This window comes from Martes martes (genome assembly GCF_963455335.1).
Source record: "Martes martes genome assembly, chromosome: 3".
NCBI lineage: Eukaryota > Metazoa > Chordata > Mammalia > Carnivora > Mustelidae > Martes > Martes martes.
In genome coordinates, this window is record NC_137890.1 from 123,855,517 (window position 1) to 123,868,426 (window position 12,910).

Sequence of the window (12,910 nt, forward strand, 5' to 3'; positions counted from 1 at the left end):
GACGCGGGGCGGGGCACAGTCTATATGAGAATAAAATGGCCTGGACATCCAGCCCAAAGAAATGATAAAAAACAGATAATTGGAAAAAGGGCATCTGAATTTTTTTAAGGCATTCAGTCTGGGGTATTTGTATATAGCTTTTAGACTCGTGAAACCTTTTTTATTTTTACTTTTTTTTTTATTCCAATGTAAGTAACAGAGTATTACATTAGTTTCAGGTGTACGATATAGTGATTCAACAATTCCATACATTACTCAGTGCTCATCACGGCAATTGTACACTTACTCCCCTTCATCTATTCATCCATCCCCCACCCCCCTTCCCTCTGGCAACCATCCATTTGTTCTCTGTATTTAAGAGCCTGGGTTTGTTTGTTTGTTTGTTTGTTTTTAATTTTTTTATTTATTTGTTAGAGAGAGAGCGAGCGAGCACAGGCAGACAGAGTGGTAGGCAGAGGCAGAGGGAGAAGCAGGCTCCCCGCGGAGCAAGGAGCCTGATGTGGGACTCGATCCCAGGACGCTGGGATCATGACCTGAGCCGAAGGCAGCTGCTTAACCAACTGAGCCACCCAGGCGTCCCTGTTTGTTTGTTTTTTAAGCCTCTTTTTTTTCTTTGTTCATTTGTTTTGTTTCTTAAATTCCACATATGAGTGAAATTATATGATATTTATCTTTCTCTGACTGATTTATTTCACTTAGCATTATACCCTCTAGATCCATCCATGTTATAGTGAAATCTTTTTTTCTTTTTCTTTTTTTTTAAGATTTATTTATTACTTGAAAGAGCTCGTGAGGCAGGAATGGGGCAGGAGAGGGAGAGAGAAACTTCAACAGATTCCGCCCTTAGCTTGGAGCCTGACTGGGGCTCGATCTCACGACGCTGAGATCAGGACCTGAGCTGAAACCAAAAGTCAGAAGCCTAACTTACTGCACCACCCAGGCACCCTGAAATCTTTTTTTTTTTTTAACTTAATATCATGCATTCAAGAATTCTTAAGAAATCTTTGGCTTTCCTAGAAGGAATGTGGAAAATACTGAAGTTATCTAGAAGCTATTTGACAGTGAAAATTTTTTAAAAGATGGTTTCCAGAATTTAAGAGTATTTTCTTTTCTTTTTTTTTTTATTTTATTTTATTTATTTATTTTTTACACACAGAGATCACAAGGAGGCAGAGAGACAGGCAGAGAGAGAGGAAGGGAAGCAGGCTCCCTGCCAAGCAGAGAGCCCGATGTGGGGCTCGATCCCAGGACCCTGAGACCATGACCTGAGCCGAAGGCAGAGGCCTTAAGCCACTGAGCCACCCAGGCGCCCCTAAGAGTATTTTCATGCTTTTTTTCTTCAAAGCCTCAGAAGTATCACTTACTGTCATCACTTCTTAATTTATTACACTTTGCTATAAAGCCAAAAGTCACTCTATATAGGTATTATCATAACCATGCTCATAAATGGTTTTGATTGGCTTTGGATGCATCCAAATTTGTCTTCCTAATATGGACCACATTCATCTGGTCTCCCCTATAAACGTGGATTCCTCCAAACCTGACTCCAATCCCATGTGTGCATTTATATATGCACATACATCTTTTAGGATTTACATTGAAAATACAATAATATTTAGTGGCTATGGCAATTTATAATCCAATATCCATTTTCTACCTCTACTCCGTCCCCACCCTCCAGATATTTGGTCTAAATTTATGGTTCTCAAATGCTTTGCTGCAGAATCACCTGGGGAGCTTTTAGAACTCTTCATGCCCCAGGCTGCATCCCAGGAACTCTAGAGGTGGGACCCCAGTATCAGTATTTTTCTCAACTTTCAAAATGCAGCCAAGGTTGAAAATCACTGGTCTAAGTCCATTGTTATAATCCCCCTTTTCCATGATTAATTTCAGGATAAACATGTGGTCCAATCCCTACTAAAGCATGAGAAGTCTCTTGAAGGGCTGCTGAGAAAGCTTTTCTTTAAAAAAAAAAAAAAAAAAGATATAAGAAGGATTCTCCTCCTCTGAGCATCATTGATCTGAATCCACAGTCACCATCTTATAACCATAACAAAAACTAACCTAAGTTTGAAGTGGGGTGGGGAAGGGGGAAGAACTGGAGTCATTGACTATATCTTTGAGCCACTATATTACCTTCCTTAGAACTTGACCTACCTCTGAGTCTCCTATAGAATGGAAAAAATAAATTATCTTATTGTTTAAACTTGCTTGAACCAGATCTTTTTGTTACTTGTACCTAAAAGCACCCCAACTACATTCACCATACTTAGGTCACACAATTTTGAGTGTTATCCAGGAGGTGATGAATTTTTATGCATGGTGCCGACACTATAGTCACCCAGTCTTCCTCTAGACCCAGCATCAATCCTTAAATACCAATGAACAGGACAAAGTTAGTGGACCTTTGTAAAGACATTGCCTGAAAACTTGCCTTCGTTTGTATTAAATGTTCATGCAGTCTTTTGAAAATTGAGCAGCTACTCATGATATTGATAATGCTATTCTTGGGAGAGCATTCACTTAGGTAGAAGTAAATGCAGAATCAAATTGCTCTACCCAGAAAAGCTGCCCTAAGCCCAAGGCTTGCCTCTGTTTCTTGGCAGAACCACAAGATAAACACCAGTGCATACCGTGACTCATATTTTAGAATTTCCTCCACATTCTTATAAGGTTGATTCAGTGAAAGCTCAATAATAATAGAATAAAAATGAAAATGAAAACAATGGCAACATTTATTCACATATAGTAAACCTAAGTGTTAAAGTGAGGTAACCTAATCTTTTTACCAGTGAGAAATGCTAATCCACGTTTTTCAGCCTTGGCCCTTTCCAGTCATAAACCTGGTTATAGGAAAAGCTTCATAAAAAATAAATACTTTAGTTTTTGATAATCCCCACAGCACGGCATTCCACGTATCAAGCCCAACTTATTCTGAGTTGTTGGCTTACATCAGTTCTCTAGAAGAAAGATGAAGAAAATTCAAATTCAAACCGGATGGTCCTTATCACATGGGGGGGATTGGGACAGTTGATTTACTCATATAATCTCTTTAAACATCTACCAGGAGAGGTTCTCAGACAGAATTTATTGCCTTCTCCGGCCATTTTTGGACCTACAAAAAGCAAAGCAAAATCCTTCAATGAAACCTGAAACTCTAGTCACTGGTTTCCTGGCTGATGTCATTTCAAAGGCATGGTGCAGCCCTGTGATAGCTACAGCAGAAATCTGCCTCTCTATGGGGTTTCCATCTGTTTGCCATCAGAAAGGACCTTTTTGGGGAGCCACAGTAAATGCAGAGCACCCATTCCTCCCTGTGGGTTCTGGAGTCTTGAATTAATGTTTTCAGGATCAATTGTTATTAGGATTGAATAATGCTTAAATTTTCCCGGAATAATAAGGTATATAGAATTACATTGCTGTAACTTTAGTTTTCATTTATGTGGGTTCTCATAAGCTATTTTGTATAAATTTTCCATATGATTCTGAAACTACTTTGCAAACGTAACCAAAATGAGAATTCGGTCACTAAAATTCTTTCCTTTGGAAGAAGAGTGCTCTATATAATTTTCTGTAGTGAACTTCTTATAAAACGGCTGGCATTCAAAGCAACTCTTTCTGAACTCTTTAGGCCTAAAGTTTTAAAAAATATAAATTTTGTGTCAAAAGGTTATTTATTTACTTTTCATTAAAGTCAACAGAAATGATATACTAAGTTAAAGCAAAGAAAATAAATTATAATGACAAGAGTTTTCAAAACTGAGATCTTCTATGGATAAGCTTCAACACAAATAATCTACTGTAAATAACCGGGCTTCACAATGGTACCAAGCTAAAACTAGCTGGGGACTGAGTGTGTTCACCCAGCAACAAATGCATAATGGTCGCCTTTATTGCCGAAGAAACAAAGCTTGAATTAATAACACAGGAATGTTTAATAAGGGAAAAGATTTCATGAAGATCAGCCTTTTTCTCAACCCCATCCTCCCCTACAGGTATTCCAGCTTTCACAGTGCCCGGACAAAAACAGACTCCCCATTCTATTCCTCAAGGCATAATTTATTAAATGTGTTTTTATGGATTGGGCTTTCTGTGTTTATGTGCCATTTCCTCAGAGAAGGTTGACTCTAAGGATGAAATAGAAACAACATCACTTTTCAATATTCCTCAAGTCCCAATTCCTAGAAAAAGACATGAATACAAAGGTCCTTTTATTCCTTCTGTCAATTACCAGTTTGTTTCAATATGGTTTTCCTGGAGTTCAGTATCAAATGAAGCACAGTCTCCAATGGGCGATAGAGAGGGAAAGTTTTCCTCACCTCATGGGGAAAAGGAAGTATAAGTATTGAACCAAAGGACTTTGAGAGAATGGAAAGGGGAATGAAGGAAGATTCATGACAGAGGGTAAGGCATGAGGGAGAGAACAGGCGAAGAAAGACAATAAAAAACTTGCCTTTGATGGAAAGATGAAATTCTGACTACTGTATTTACATGACTTAAACATGAAGTATATTTAACTCAGTATTTCTTAAAGCATGGTAAACACATGTGATAATTAAATGAGAAGAATTTATTTAGCACAGAGAACATTTTTAATAGCCATATATTTATTATGTTTGTATACATACACACACACACACGAGACACATCAAACCTGAAAATTCATGAATTCTATTGCATGAGATGAGGCTAAAATTTTAAAAAAATGGCTTGACTGAAAGAAAAATATGAAATAATAAGACACAGTAAGTACCTAGCTGTGGCAAGAAGCACGTCAGTAGTACTTGAAGAGTTTAAAAAATCTTAGTTTAGACAAATGGAGCACAGAACTCCATGTGAGGGTGGGGAAGAACCCTACTCTTCACTGAGCAAAGATGGGATTTTTACCTATAATTGATTCAGTAAGTATTTGTGAAGGGCTTCTATTTTCCAAAAGCTAACTTCACACTTAAATACAGAGATTTTTGCCAGCTACTGTGAAAATTTCCTCAGGACAATGTTGCCTAACAAGGGGAGCCTGGGTTGCTCAGTGGGTTAAAGCCTCTGCCTTCGGCTCAGGTCATGATCCCAGGGTCCTGGGATCGAGCCCCACATCGGGCTCTCTGCTCAGTGGGGAGCCTGCTTTCCCCCCTTCTCTCTGCCTGCCTCTCTGCCTACTTGTGATCTCTGTCAAATAAATAAATAAAATATTAAGAAAAAAAATGTTGTCTAACAAATTTATGACCAAAAAAGTTTAAACGTTCTAGATTTCTAAAAGCTGACATTTAGGTATTTACATTTCCTTCCAATTCTAATCTCTTCTGATCCTATGATTTTTTCCCCCATTTCCCACAAACCTAGCAAGTTCCGACTTTTTGGTGGGGGATGAATCCCACCAGTAGAGGGGGCCTCGCTCTGCGTTAACAGTGCTCTGAAAGGCCGAAGGGAGGTTACTCCACTCAGAACAGGATCGCCTCTCCATTTGTTTGCCTAAGACCTTGTGGCTTTTCTCTGAATTAGTAATTTTAAAAGGAGACCGCCAGCTTGTGGAGAAGTCTGGGATGTGCTGGCACTTCAGTCTCAGATCCAGTCTTGAGTTTTCATACAGATCTGGTGAGCTGCTGTACAACACATCTAGCTAAAATAGTGAATGTTCTAATTGTTACCACATTTTTCATATGTTTGTAGTAGTAGTTCTGGGCTGACTAGGCAGGGGTCCAGTTCTGTTCATTTTGAGTTGAATTCAAAGTTCTGAGTTGGAAGAATTTTTAAGAGCATCTGTTCCAACTCCTTCATATCACAAATGAAGGACAGACACACTCAAAGCACTTATTTCCCATAGAAAGATACTAGTGTGGAAACAGAACTATTCAGCTTATAAAAAAAAAACAAAACAAAGCAGTCATTTGCAGCCTGCTTAGTCCCGACTGCCCCTCGGAGCTGTGTGGCAGCTCATTTAACCTTTGGGTCTCAGTTTCCTTTTCTGTAAAATAAAGGCACAGAACCAGGGAACAACAGCCAGGATCACTTCAGCTCTATTTTATTAGGCTCTCTGCTTCTAAATGATTATTGCTTTGGTTTCCATTTGCAGGCAATTCTAAGGCTTCTTGTTTGCTTTATTGTTCATTCATCTTCATTAAGTTTATAAATGTGTTTTACCTTTATGAGTATAAAAGGAATTAAAACGCAACTGCAGAACAAAAAAGTTAAAACTCCACTGTGAACACAACAATCAAAAATATAATCCAGACAATAAGAGAATGTAGAAAAGTGAAAACAAGCTGGAGTATCAAGGCTGTAGAGCTATGAATGATTTGTCTTTTAAAAACATATATTTACCACCATTGGGTAATCAACATAATTCAAGAGGATGAAAAAGTCCATCTAAAAGGCAAAGTTGAGGTTAACAAGTATCAAGTACAGCCAGCTAGAGATTTTAGGAGGTGGAATGAAAGCAATCAGCAGGCCCTCAAGCCCTCACTCCCAGGTCCCCCACTCCTGGTGTACTTCAGCCCTGCAATAAAGCTTCCCATTTTTCAGGATATTAAATTTGAGTTCAGGGAAAGCCAGACATCATGTAATCACAGTTTGGAATTACAGTGTATATCTAATAAAAGCCCACAGAACTTGCCAAAAAAAAAAAATTTTTTTTTTCCAGAATCTTTTAAAGAGCTATGTGTTTGCTAGGAAGAAGGGAGGTGGGAAAGAAATCATGTGTAAGGGGAAACTTTTCACAGAACCAAGGCAGCTCCAGACCAGGCACAGATCCTGGCAGATAACCTAAAATAGCAACCCCCCCGCCCCTGCCTTTTCTCTTGAAAGAAAGGAAGGAAGAGGAACAGGGAAACTAGTCTCCACCACAGACTGAAGACACCTTTGTTCAGACTGGACCGTAGGGAGGTCCACCCCACATGTTTCCCCCTCTGGCATCACTGCTCTGTGGAGAAAGCCAAGTTCTTTCTCTGATTGCTATGTAAAATGAATGCAGGAAAGTTCTGATGATTCACCCGATTAAAGCAATCACATTTAGATTCATGCTCATGGAGACATGGGGCCAAATTCAGGGGTGGCTGTATGGTCACACAAGGCTCTGCACACAGAAGGGTCCCCATGCTAGGTTTAATCCTCTGCTGTCACTGTTTTTAAAATTTTCAATACTTTATGAACAAAGGACCCGCATTTTCATTTTGCACTTGGGCTTCAAAACTGACATAGCTGTTTTTGGCTGGGCATTTTTATGAGTCTGTTCATAATACTGCATACTTTTCTTTCGTTGCTGCAACATTTCTGACATGCTTAATCATGGCCTCCTGCACTTTGAGAGCCTGTATCTTCCTAAATGTTCCATTCGCAGCCTGTGGGCCTTTTCCACGAGGATTCATCCTCTCACTCTCAAAAACTCCAAGTCAGAGCCTCCATCTTGTCAGATACCATCCAGAGTGCCTTTTGTCTCTTCCCCCAAACGTCCAGAGGCTCAATACTCTTTATATGTGGGTGCTCTACGAATACACTACCCTCTTAGAACCAACAGGAAAAGCAGTTGAGTCCTTTTTGCCTGGGGCAAAGATTAGTGTAAACTCCCGTTCCTCTGAGCGTCCAAGTTGTCCTGAAACTGGCCTGGATGTGGCGAACAACAAAGAAGCCCGGTGTGCTACTGAATCTTGCTCAGTCTTCTGTTGACCCTTAACATGACCTTGGTCTTCTGCAGGTCAGAGTCTGCTTTCAGGCCTAAAGTTTTTCCTTCAAGTGGCTAAAATACAATGATTTAACGATAACTCTGGATTCCAAAAATCTACGGCAAGAACTGGCAACCTTCCCACCTCATCCACATACAGAAGGCCTGAGAAGGATGGGGATGGCCCCAGGGGTAAGATAGCTCCTTTAATGTCCCAGCAATCTCCGCCCCCCCCCAAATGAGGGCAGAGCACACAGGAAACAAAACACCATTGTGCACAAAAAATGGAGTTTACTGCCTCCAGGAGAAGGGGGATGAGGGAGAAAGTGGGAGAGAGGAGGAAACACATCTTGAACATTTGGGAAATAATTCTCAAAATCAATTTACATTGTATCATCCCTGAAAATTAATGTGAGACGGGCAAACCCAACATAAGAGGTGAAGGAATGAGCATTCTTGATGCTCACCAGAGTAGAAATAATGAAAAATGAATCTGACCAGTAGACTTCAGGCCTACTAACCCTTTTCCAGGCAATAAGGAGCCCTCTTCCCAGACTGTTATGTGAGGTATAAACAGCAGGGGGCATCACTAATCATTTTGTAAAGACCCAGATGGTTTCTGCAGACCAAATGGCAGGGAAGGGGTGGGAGTTGAGTTTTCACAAAAGAAATGGGTATGCACCTGAAGGCCAATGAGCTGGTTGTGACCCAGGTTGAGAGTGGGAATCTATAAGGGGTTTTCTCCCCCTGAGAAGGCCTATGTCTTTACAGGGCATCCCCCTTGAGATTCAGGGCAAAGTCTCAGTTGAAGTCCTGCCTTTTCCTCTGCTGTTGAAGGAGTGGAACATTTTTCCCTTAGTCTCTTCTAGGTTCTTCAGCTGGTCTAACAATTAAATTGACAAGACAGATTAACAGGAAAAAACAAATTTAATCATGTGTACGGGAGCCCCGTAAAAATATGAGACTCAAAGGCAGGTCAGCTAATTGTATATGTCATCCTGAGCTAAGGAACAGGATACGGGCCTGGGGCTTGAGAGGGGAGGAGGGCAGGTCTCAGGAAGATAAAAAGAGCCAATGTAATTAGATGTTTGCCGCGCCGTACCGATAGGTCAGATAAAAAATTATCTCCAGTAATAGCTCTCTTTCTGGGCCAAGCCCCTTATCTCAATTCTTTAAGGCAAAGGAAGAGGTGAAAGTTCTTCCCGAGTCTATTGGGTCTTCATCACTTTCAGCTCAAAATAACCCACACAGGGGCGCCTGGGTGGCTCAGTGGGTTAAAGCCTCTGCCTTTGGCTCGGGTCATGATCCCAGAGTCCTGGGATCAAGCCCCACGTCTGGCTCTCTGCTCCGCAGAGAGCCTTCTTCCGCCTCTCTCTCTCTCTGCCTGCCTCTCTGCCTACTTGTGATCTCTGTCAAATAAATAAATAAAATCTCTAAAAAAAAAAAAAAATCCGCACAGCAAAGTGGCACATTTTGGGGTGGCATATTCTGCTCCCCTTCACCATCTGGTTCTTTTCAAAACCATGGAACCTTGGATGGACTCATGGTCCAGGGGATGGACATCACTTATGGAGTAGACCAGGACTCAGAGGGTTTAAGAGAACAGATAAAATGAGGCTCTCTTCTTCTTCCATCAGAGCCTTCTGAAAGAGAAGAGACTGGATACTCAGGAAACCAAAAGAAACTGCCCCACTATCAAGGCCTAATAGGGAAACTGTACTGTTTCTGTTCACCTTCAAAAGAATTCTGTGGGAGGGGCATTCGGCATCAAATCACCATCCAATTTCTAAACACTGATGACAAAGAGGGCCTTAATATTTCCCTCAGCTTGACAAGCCTTTGGAAATGTAATCATCAAAGGAGATAGCAGCCCTTCCCCCCGCCCCTCCATTTCCCAGTTCCTGGAGAGTAAAAGCCTAACTTCTGTGGGTACCTTGTTCTAAGCTGTAAAATGAGTACTTGTAAAGATACAAAACCTTATTTTTCCTTAGGTCAAGTCAGTTAGCAAACACAGATGGGCTATGATCATTCTCTCAACCCCAGTGCTTGAAAAGTCTACCACACTTTGTTGCAGTGGAGTTGAGTTCAGACTGAGTTCTGGGCTCTCTTCCCTTGTGCAACAGCCTTGAATAAAGTCCTCCTTGGATGTTTAATTTTGGTCCATGCAATTTTTGCTTTGACACCAACAATGTAAATACTGTCAGCCAAAATGTGTTGTGTTCCTGCAAATCCTGATTGCTTTGCTGATGAACAATCAACGAGGCAAAGTGCCTCTTGGTTTGTGCATCTCCGTGAGGGATGTTGGGAAGGTACATGTGGGTCAAAGCCAACCCAGGAAGGAGGGATGTCACCAACCACTCTCTATAAGGGGGACATCTTCAGGGAGCAAGAAGGGGTCAGCTGGAACTGGTCTGCTGCTGTCCAAAGTACAGCCTTCCTAGATTTAACAGAATCTGAGAGAACATTCACCTCACACCAGGCCCTGCTCTAAGCACTCTACAATAATAATCATTTAATTCTTACAATAACCCCGTGAAGCAGGTTTTATTAAAAGTCCCACATTTTCAGGGAAGGCACATCTCTGGCATGGCAGAAAGCTTAAGTAAACTTGCTCAAGCTCACACACTTGGCAAGCCGAAAAGCCTGGCATTTTAGTTCCAGCAGCAATGTTTTAATGCCAAATTCTGCAGCTAGAACCAAAGAACACACAATTCCAAGGGATGGTAGTAGGCCCAGTGAGACCTGACCAGGAAACGAGGTCTCCGAGTCTCTATCGGAAAGCAGTTCTCTATTTTGGAAGGAAAGTGGCCCATAACAGCCCGTCTACCATGCACCCACCACGTCCTCTATCCTATAGGACAGGACTCTCCTGCACCAGCACTCCACCATCTCCTAAGGTTCGAGAGATTCCTATATAAAAAGTCCTGTAGATCCTTTCGTAAATCTGCTTTCACAATGAGCAGAAGATGGGCAGTTCCAGGAGAAAAGCCCGTTTTTCTGCAAAGGATTGTACAGAGGTGGCAGTGTCTGAGAACAATTGAACAATATCCATGTTTTTTTCCTCCCTTCAGTTCTGACACTCAGAGTGACCTTGGCTAATCTCTGCAGTATATGCTTAAAATGAAGTGGTGGCTTTTGACTGCCATCAAGGGCAAACCAAATTCACATTCAGTGTGTAGGGCTGCTTTTCTCTTCTCTTTGTTCCCTTGCAACGTACTTGCCTCCCTTGCTGCTTCATAAAGTGGGAGAGAAGTCCTTTGGCAGAGTGAATGGATGGTTGTACCAAAGAAATGAAGCAAAGTGAAGTTGCATTTTCAGTTCAGCTGCACAAGAAAGGGTCCCTTCGCTGGATCCCTGGGACACCACCACTCCTTGGCAGAACCCCAGGTCTCTGCTGGGCCAGCCCCAGACTAGGCAGGAGGAGACCTGGGCTGTGGCACCCAGTTCACCACCTCATCCCACTCTGAACCTTCCTTTTCCCATCTGTGAAAAGTGACTCAGGATATCTGTGCTTTGTACTCTCCAGGGCTATTATGAGGCTCAAATGAGATAATGTATGTAAAGCGCTTTGTAAACTGTAAAATGCTCTACAAATGTAAGGGATTATTATAAACCACAATACAGCGATGTTTTATGCTTTTATAAAACTACTGGCTGGAACTGCAGGAAGGGGAATCCCTCTGGTGATTTTTATTTTGGAAACAGGAGGACTTGGGTTTGCTTCCTTGCCAGGAATTGGATTCCTGGCAGCAGCTGTTTATTCCATTTCGCCGGGCGACGCACATATGGCCGCCGCGTGCCTCCTGCGGAGCTGACAATATGTACTGCTTTGTTTGAGCACATCAAGGAAAAGCTCTTTTCAGCTCCCTCGCTATTTCCAACTTGCCAAGTCTAACACCTAGGAAATAGAGACTTTCAAGTCGCACTTAACCGAGGCAGCATTTGGGATCTTTAGATGAGATTCTTTTTTCCTCCTTAGCAACCAGAAATTTACAGGCAGACCCTCGCCGTAAAAACAGCCTTCCCTTGAACTGTTTGATGCTTTTATAAAGCTTTGCCTTGGTTCAAATGAACATGATATTAATATTTGTCCGGGGACTGAGCTTGGACCAGCTGAAAGGGATTAAGCTAAGAACAGGGTCTCCCCCACCCGCCCCCGCCCCCGCCCCCGCCCCCGCGCGCCCCGCCCCCGTGTCTCCGCAGCCACGGCGAGGCGGGGGCGCACTGGGTGACCTGGGGACGCCAGGGAGCAGAGTGCCTGCCTCTCTGCACCTGCCCCTGCGCTTTGCTGCAGGTAGCCACTCGCTACAGGCTGAGGTGTGTTGAGATGACTCTACGTATAAGAACTACTACTTGCTTGTAAATGTCAAGAGGAATTATGAACGTTTGTAGAAAAGTAACTGTTGGACTAATTTCCGGTTCCATGGAGCAAACGCACTACCCTATGTATTTAGAACCTGGTGCTGACAGCCAGGCCATGGCAAGCTTCAAGGTTATAGGATCATAAATGGGATTAGATAACCCAGACAGTGTGGCTCAGGCTCTAGCACTTTTAAGACATTATTAAAACCCCAGAAAAAGGCCAAATGATTTCAGAGGAAAAGTAAGACATAACAGACCCTCAACAAAGGGAAAATGGAATCCTGGAGATGGTTCTAGGGACTTGTTAATCCCCTGGAGCATTTCTAGAGTACATGTTAGAATAAATAAATATTTTAGGACATAAGACATAAAGAAGCAGGTCATGATTTATAGCACAGAACGATTTTTCTATTAGATTTGAGCCATGGAAGAAAGACAAAGAAAAGGACAAGGAATGTGTACTGAGAAAACCAAGACTGACAGTAAGAATCTGCAATTCCAGATAGCAGAATTCAGTGCACCACCTGGAAGGCTTTGCATTTTAAATTATCTGTTTCTTTTTAATTGACCAGATTAATTATTTCCACCTTGCCACTTGGCAGGTAGGTCACTGTTCCTTTTCACAACATTAATGAACCCATTCACTTTTTCTCCATGTAATTAAGACGGTGAGTTACAGATCACATTCTTAAATTGGCTTAGTGTACCAGCTCAGTCTTTATTAAACAAAATATATGACATCAACTATTTCTCATTGAAAAAGTGTTGAGTTTCTACTGAGTTTTCCTCCAGTTGTTGTGAGAGTGGTGACTTTGTTCTTTTTATTTTTTGGAAAAGAAATACAGACCTATAAAGATTATAGCATCCAGGGTGGTGTTTCATTCTTAATGTGCT